Consider the following 8,104-nt stretch of genomic DNA (forward strand, 5'->3'; position numbering starts at 1 on the left):
CGCACGGCTGCGCCCACCAACCCGAGCGCGATGACGTCACCACGCACGGCTGCGCCCACCAAACCGAGCGCGATGACGTCACCACGCACGGGGCGCCCACCAAACCGAGCGCGATGACGTCAGCACGCACGGGGGCGCCCGCCAACCCGAGCACGATGACGTCAGCACGCACGGGGGCGCCCACGAACCCGAGCGCGATGACGTCACCACGCGCGTGGGCGCCCTAAACAACCCCTCCCCCAGCCCACGTGACCAGCCCCGCCCCTCCCCCAGCCCACGTGACCAGCCCCGCCCCCTCCCCCAGCCCACGTGACCAGCCCCGCCCCTCCCCCTCCCCCAGCCCACGTGACCAGCCCCGCCCCTCCCCCAGCCCACGTGACCAGCCCCGCCCCTCCCCCAGCCCACGTGACCAGCCCCGCTCCTCCCCCTCCCCCAGCCCACGTGACCAGCCCCGCCCCTCCCCCTCCCCCAGCCCACGTGCCCAGCCCCGCCCCTCCCCCTCCCCCAGCCCACGTGACCAGCCCCGCCCCCTCCCCCAGCCCACGTGACCAGCCCCGCCCCTCCCCCTCCCCCAGCCCACGTGACCAGCCCCGCCCCTCCCCCAGCCCACGTGACCAGCCCCGCCCCTCCCCCAGCCCACGTGACCAGCCCCGCCCCTCCACCAGCCCACGTGACCAGCCCCGCCCCTCCCCCTCCCCCAGCCCACGTGCCCAGCCCCGCCTCTCCCCCTCCCCCAGCCCACGTGACCAGCCCCGCCCCTCCCCCAGCCCACGTGACCAGCCCCGCCCCTCCCCCAGCCCACGTGACCAGCCCCGCCCCTCCCCCAGCCCACGTGACCAGCCCCGCCCCTCCCCCTCCCCCAGCCCACGTGCCCAGCCCCGCCTCTCCCCCTCCCCCAGCCCACGTGACCAGCCCCGCCCCCTCCCCCAGCCCACGTGACCAGCCCCGCCCCTCCCCCTCCCCCAGCCCACGTGACCAGCCCCGCCCCTCCCCCAGCCCACGTGACCAGCCCCGCCCCTCCCCCAGCCCACGTGACCAGCCCCGCCCCTCCCCCAGCCCACGTGACCAGCCCCGCCCCTCCCCCAGCCCACGTGCCCAGCCCCGCCTCTCCCCCTCCCCCAGCCCACGTGACCAGCCCCGCCCCCTCCCCCAGCCCACGTGCCCAGCCCCGCCCCTCCCCCCTCCCCCCAGCCCACGTGACCAGCCCCGCCCCTCCCCCAGCCCACGTGACCAGCCCCGCCCCTCCCCCACCCACGTGACCAGCCCCCCCCCCCACGCTGCTGCGGGTTGGCTGCAATGAAGCCGTGAAGACACCGAACAGTTCCACTGCTACAATTAGCGCGCTGAGGCGCTGCAGTTGCACTATGTGTCCACACGGTGGCGCTGCAGCAACCATGTTAAATTTCGATTTAAAGCTTTCGTGACTGCAGCAGGGATTCATCTTCTTTCTTCTTTCGGTAAAGTCGTCGCGTAGAAGGGAAGTAATAAAATAATATAAATAAAACATAATAAACGTCGTGAGAATTATTTTATTATGTTTTATTTGTATTATTTTATTACTTCCCTTCTACGTGACTTTACCGAAAGAACCAAGAAGAAGCAACCATGTTGGTCAAGTTATTTCAGCGAATTTTCATTTTGCTTTTTGGTTCTTTCGGTAAAGTAACGTAGAAAGGAAATAAATTAAATAATAGAATAGGACGTTTCGATTGCAACACAAGCAATCGTCATCAGATAGAAAACAAACAGTAAATCTTCTTGGTTCTTTCGGTAAAGTCACGTAGAAGGGAAATAATAAAAATTAAACATAATAAAATGCAATTCTCACGACGTTTCCCTGTCCCCAGACGACCTGCTTGTCAGTTTTGATGTGGTTTCCTTATTCACCAAAGTTCCTGTACCTGACACCATCGCAATCATTGAAGACTTGGTTCATCAAAGCCTGAATGCTGGGGTACCCCCCCTGGTGAGACACTGCTTAACCAATACATACTTCACCTGGAATGGAACTTTCTACAAGAAAACTGAGGGCACCCCAATGGGCTCCCCCCTATCTCCGGTTGTAGCCAACGTCTTCATGGAGAAATTTGAGACTGACGCCATCCAGACTGCCACTCTACGCCCGACCTTGTGGAAGAGGTACGTAGATGCCACTTTTGTCATCTGGCCACATGGCCGGCCTGCTCTAGACCAATTCCTCAACCACATAAATTCCATACACCCAGCCATCACACAGTGTACACACAATGTACACACACACAGTGTACACACACACAGTGTACACACACACACAATGTACACAGTGTACACACACACACAGTGTGTACACACAATGTACACACGCAGTGTACACACACACAGTTTACAGTGTGTACAGTGTACACACACAGTGTACACACACACAATGTACATGTGTGTACACACTGTCCATGTGTGTGTGTACACACACAATAATGTCCACATTGTTGAGCTGAGCTCACACACCCAAGGGGTCTCTGTTCAAGGGAGGGAGCAATGGAAAATTAATCTTAATCAACTTAAACTCTAATCCCGCTACGTGACGTCACCACTCAGCATGACCTCATTGGCGTGAAACGCCAGGGGGAGGTGTACCTTGCTAGTGACGTCATGTCACCAAAGATTTCACCCCAACCGGTCTCAAGGGAGCGTGACGTCACCTCTGCCTGGGTCACTTCCGTTATCTGTTCAAGCACTATCCTTATTTGGGCAAAGCCACACCCACTGACTGGCGGCTCATTAATATAATTTATTCGTGAAAGACGTCACGAGTTCGTTGTGACCGGTTCGGCACCAACGGCCCATCCCTCCACGATTGGGCCAGGCTCATTAACATAATTTATGTAAGTTACAGAGCCGCTCATTGTGGGAAGGGAGTGTCTTGTACCCCACAAGTGACGTCATGTCACCTGCTGCTGCCGCGTGACGTCCCGAGGTAACGGAAAGTTGACGCTCCGCGCGGGAACTGAAATCTGAGGTGAGAAATTCTCATCGCGGTTGTGGTTGTTGTTGTTGTGGTGATTGTTGTTGTTGTTTACCGAGGTAGAGCCTCGCTCTCTCTCTCGTAGGGATGTCAATTGAGTAGCAGCGAGCATGGAAGCGATGTCCACGTTGGAACTTTACAACGTGGGGCCTTGCCTCCTGTCCTCGCCTGGTCGCGATTTCTTCAATTCTCTCGCTTAGTTGAGCAATTTCGATTTAAAGTTTTCGTGACTGCAGTGATTCATCTTCTTGGTTCTTTCGGTAAAGTCACGTAGAATAGAAATAAAACAATAAAACTATACAATTTAATTATGTTTTATATCACGTAGAATGGAAATAATAAAATAATATTTTCTTTTATTTTTATTATTTCCATTCTAAGTGACTTTACCGAAAGAACCAAGAAGATAGTTGAGCAACCTGTGGAAGAACGCGATCAGCCAGGCGATGCGTTAGTTCTAGGTGAAGTCACCATGTAGGTAAGAAATGAATACAAATTCATAAAAGTAAAAATAGAAATAAAATATAAACAAATCACGACGTTTCGGAGGCAACACAAGTTTATAATGTAGACTGTAGCCTGGTTATTAAGCTGGGTGAGTGTACTGGCAGTCTATAATGTAGACTGTAGCCTGGTTATTAAGCTGGGTGAGTGTACTGGCAGTCTATAATGTAGACTGTAGCCTGGTTATTAAGCTGGGTGAGTGTACTGGCAGTCTATAATGTAGACTGTAGCCTGGTTATTAAGCTGGGTGAGTGTACTGGCAGTCTATAATGTAGACTGTAGCCTGGTTATTAAGCTGGGTGAGTGTACTGGCATTCTATAATGTAGACTATAATTTGCTGCATCAAGTGAGGCGTGATTTATTATAATTTTATTATTTTATTTCTATTTTTACTTTTATTAATTTTAATTTCATTTTTTACCTACATGGTGACTTTACCGAAAAAACCTAAGAGTACGTTAGTTGGTGTGTTGACCGACTCTCTGTGTTGCATTACATTAAGTGTCTCTCTCTCTCTCTGTGCAGTCACCAAACCTCCAAGTCTCTCATTGACACAAGGCCGTCATTATAACATGTTATAATAAGTATAATATTATGTTATAATATTTATTAATTACAATGTTATAATAAGTATAATATGTTATAATAATTATATTAATATTTATGAATTATAATGTTATAATAAGTATAATATGTCTGTAAAAATATTTGTAAATAATAATTGCGATGCTCTGTTAATAAAGACAACAATTTGCTAAACCTTGGCCACGAAATCTGGACTTGTCTTCATATCACAATGCATAGATTCCTGTTTATAGGATTGCGTTGTACTTTATGAATCCCTAATCTCTGCCATTACACACTATGAAACAAGAAAAGGTAAAAAAGAAAAAACAGAGCAATGTATTACAATACACTATTAGACATTATTGTATCAAATAAAACAAAGTCCATCCCATGTGTTAGTGAACTTTTAAAAATATTTTAGGGAGGAAATGGCAGGAAAATAGTTTTCAAATTTACATATTTTTCTGGGGGGGGGGACCCCAGACCCGTGGAAGATTTGGTCCCCCCCAATGTTGACTCCATGGCTACGGCCTTGCATTGACGTGCTAGTTTCTCTACCCCCCCCCCCTCTCTACTTAAGGCCTTCTCACAGAGGCGTTGTTTCTCTGTGTGCCTATGTGTGTCTCTCTCTGTGTCATCTCTCTCTGTGTGTCTATATGTGTGTCTCTCTCTGTGTGTCTTTGTGTCATCTCTCTCTGCTTATGTGTCTGTCTATGTGTCTCCGTGTCTCTCTCTCAAATTGAGCAATCTTTGGAAGAACGTTATCAACCAGGTAGGGTGTTGACTGTTATGTTAGCTGACTCTAAGTTTAATAGGTTTCTTTTCTCTTTCATTTGTACCTGATGATGATTGCTTGTGTTGCAGTTGAAACGTCGTATGCTATTACGTAATGTATTTGTTTATTCTATGTGACTTTACCGAAAGAACCAAAGAGTATCTTGCTTAAGTTTTAATTTCCCTTCACCTGGCTCGCTACTTTGTAACTTGTTTTGTTTTAAATATTCACACAGTTTTTTTTCATTTTTTACCAGGCCACGCCCGCTTGAGCTGCTGTACCGCTCTTGTTTTCAGAAGCGACCTGCCCACAACAACAACAACAAGGTGAGGCTTGTCAACAGCGTAGTGGTGTTCACTCTAGACACGTGGTGGTGTTCACTCTAGACGCGTGGTGGTGTTCACTCTAGACGCGTGGTGGTGTTCACTCTAGACACGTGGCGGTGTTCGCTCTAGACACATGGCGGTGTTCACTCTAGACACATGGCGGTGTTCACTCTAGACACGTGGCGGTGTTCACTCTAGACACGTGGTGGTGTTCACTCTAGACGCGTGGCGGTGTTCACTCTAGACACGTGGCGGTGTTCACTCTAGACACGTGGTGGTGTTCACTCTAGACGCGTGGCGGTGTTCACTCTAGACACGTGGCGGTGTTCACTCTAGACGCGTGGCGGTGTTCACTCTAGACGCGTGGCGGTGTTCACTCTAGACACGTGGTGGTGTTCACTCTAGACGCGTGGCGGTGTTCACTCTAGACACGTGGCGGTGTTCACTCTAGACGCGTGGCGGTGTTCACTCTAGACGCTTGGTGGTGTTCACTCTAGACACGTGGCGGTGTTCACTCTAGACGCGTGGTGGTGTTCACTCTAGACACGTGGCGGTGTTCACTATAGACACGTGGCGGTGTTCACTCTAGATATGTGGAGGTGTTCACTCTAGACGCGTGGAGGTGTTCACTCTAGACGCGTGGCGGTGTTCACTCTGGACGCGTGGCGGTGTTCACTCTAGACGTGTGGCGGTGTTCACTCTAGACGCGTGGCGGTGTTCACTCTCTACATGTGGAGGGGTAACCCGAGGATCGGGAAGGAAATCCACGCGACCACGGGGAGAGAGAGAGAGAGACACGTAAACTACAAATATACAGCAGGCGTCAGGGTCGGGATCGAACCCACGACTTCCTGTATGCCAGGACAGGTAGTTAACATCTCACCACAGAGAGACACGCAGCCTCGGCTGTGTTGGTTGATCCTCAATGAATTACTTGGTGGAGTGAGGAAGCATTAATACTGAGCAGGTGAAGGTGGCCAGGCGTGGGTCTGGACACACCACCACCTGTGAACCATGCTGCCAGTGTGTGACAGTGGTGGAGCCAGTGGGGGTGGGGTGGCACGTGCCCCCCCAACGATCCGATAGAAATCCCTAATTTCGATAGGATCATTGGGGTTTATTAGTAACTAGCTTCACTACCCGGCTTTGCCCGGGACTTGGATTCTTGTCTTGGATTAATTTAATATTCCCTCATAATTCAATGAAAAACCCTGAAAAAATTGATGCTTGCAAGAAGGAAGCCGAAACACTTCAATTTACCTAAATCGGATGTTTTCACTCAAGGAAATTCAACCTGAACCCACTGCTACGTCAGGTCGATTTTGGCCACTCGGGAAGGGAATGACGTGGCGTTCGCTTAAAAATTCCAGACAGCATAAGCTGTGAAAATTTCATGACGCCAGAGCTCAGCGTTGGAGAGTTTTTGCTGCTTCACACAAACAAACAGGTGTAAGTTCTGCTTTATATTTAAGATGGCAGTTGTACCTGTTCTTCACACGGATTTGTATTGAAACTCCGAGAAGCCAATGACTTAATCGGCCAGGAGCGAAGCGCCACCTACAATCTCCCGGCACGCTGTGAACAGCTGTAGAAGTACGGCGCGCGAAGAGCCATGTGGTAGCGGGGTAAGCATTGCAGAGCGCTTAGCTCAGGTGTGATGCGGGTTGATGCCACATACGTCATGGTTATTTCCCCCCCCCCCCCCCCAAAATACAAAAGTCTATTTTTCTTTCCTGAAGGCATCAACACGTTCAGCGAGCGCGATGACAATCACACGCGTCGAATGAAAAGCAAGGGACAAGTCCTTTCTTACTAACAACTCCTTTCTCACTAACAACTCCTTACTTAATAACAAATCCTGTAATTTTTCATTGCTGGAGGGGTTTCCCCCCCTACCTGAAAATCCTGGCTCCACCTCTGAGTGTGTGACAGTGTCAAGTTTGTATTTGCAGTAAAGTCTATTAACTCTATTGAGCACAGAGGTTATATCAAAACAGTAGTTTATTTTAGTTTTCCTCAGGAACTCTTTGTAAATATGGAGTCAGGAAGTGATCACAGCACACACGTGCAGCAGCTGAAGTCGGAACTGCTCATTCCAGCAATCAAGGACATCTGTGCCTGGCTTCACACCTCTAAGTTGCGATTGAACATTAATTTATGCATTTGTGCATGACACAAATAGTATTATTTTCAACACCCTTTGCTATGTCAGCTGAATTTAGCTTTCATAAACATTCATTTTGAAGCCAAACAGCTGAAATTGTGTGCTCTGAGTTTTGGGTGAACGTTCATTTTGAAGATACGAGGGCTTCCAGGCATGTTCATGACCATTTACCCTCTCATTGTGTGCCATAACAGCCCGTGTGATGAATTTGGGACACTTTTTTTTTACTATATCATAAATATATGAATAACTATAGACGTGTAAGTGACGTGTGACTGTGTATATGCATTCCTCTGTGCCTCGATACTGACGTGTAGATGGTGTGGATATTCTTCTTTTTCAGTCTGCAGCTGTCGCTGCCTCTGCAGAATTGGTCTCATGGAGCAAAGGCACTCGGCGTGGCTCGGTGCAAAAAGGCATCAATGCGACCGGTGTGCATACAGCACGGATCGTCCTGAACATTTGACACGGCACCAGAGAACTCACACAGGAGAGAAACCCTTCAAGTGCAGTGTGTGTGGGAGGGCGTTTGCACATTCATCTGCTCTTGTAACACACCAGAGAACACACACGGGAGAGAAACCCTTCAAGTGCAGTGTGTGTGGGAAGGCGTTTGCACAGTCATCTGCTCTTATAAAACACCAGAGAACACACACGGGAGAGAAACCCTTCAAGTGCACTTTGTGTGGGAAGGCGTTTTCAGATTCATCTACTCTTGTAAAACACCAGAGAACCCACACGGGAGAGAAACCCTTCAAGTGCAGTG

The 8,104-nt window shown here is 49.8% G+C and overlaps 1 long non-coding RNA gene across 1 annotated transcript; it reads left to right on the top strand.

Annotated features, from left to right (window-relative positions):
* Positions 1-2,883: 2,883 nt before the first annotated feature.
* LOC144953444 (uncharacterized) lies at positions 2,884-7,865 on the top strand. The gene is made up of 3 exons (XR_013640814.1): positions 2,884-2,995; positions 5,105-5,174; positions 7,682-7,865. It is a non-coding gene; the product is annotated as an uncharacterized LOC144953444 (long non-coding RNA).
* Positions 7,866-8,104: the final 239 nt, after the last annotated feature.

Source organism: Lampetra fluviatilis, chromosome 76 (assembly GCF_964198595.1).
Source record: "Lampetra fluviatilis chromosome 76, kcLamFluv1.1, whole genome shotgun sequence".
NCBI lineage: Eukaryota > Metazoa > Chordata > Hyperoartia > Petromyzontiformes > Petromyzontidae > Lampetra > Lampetra fluviatilis.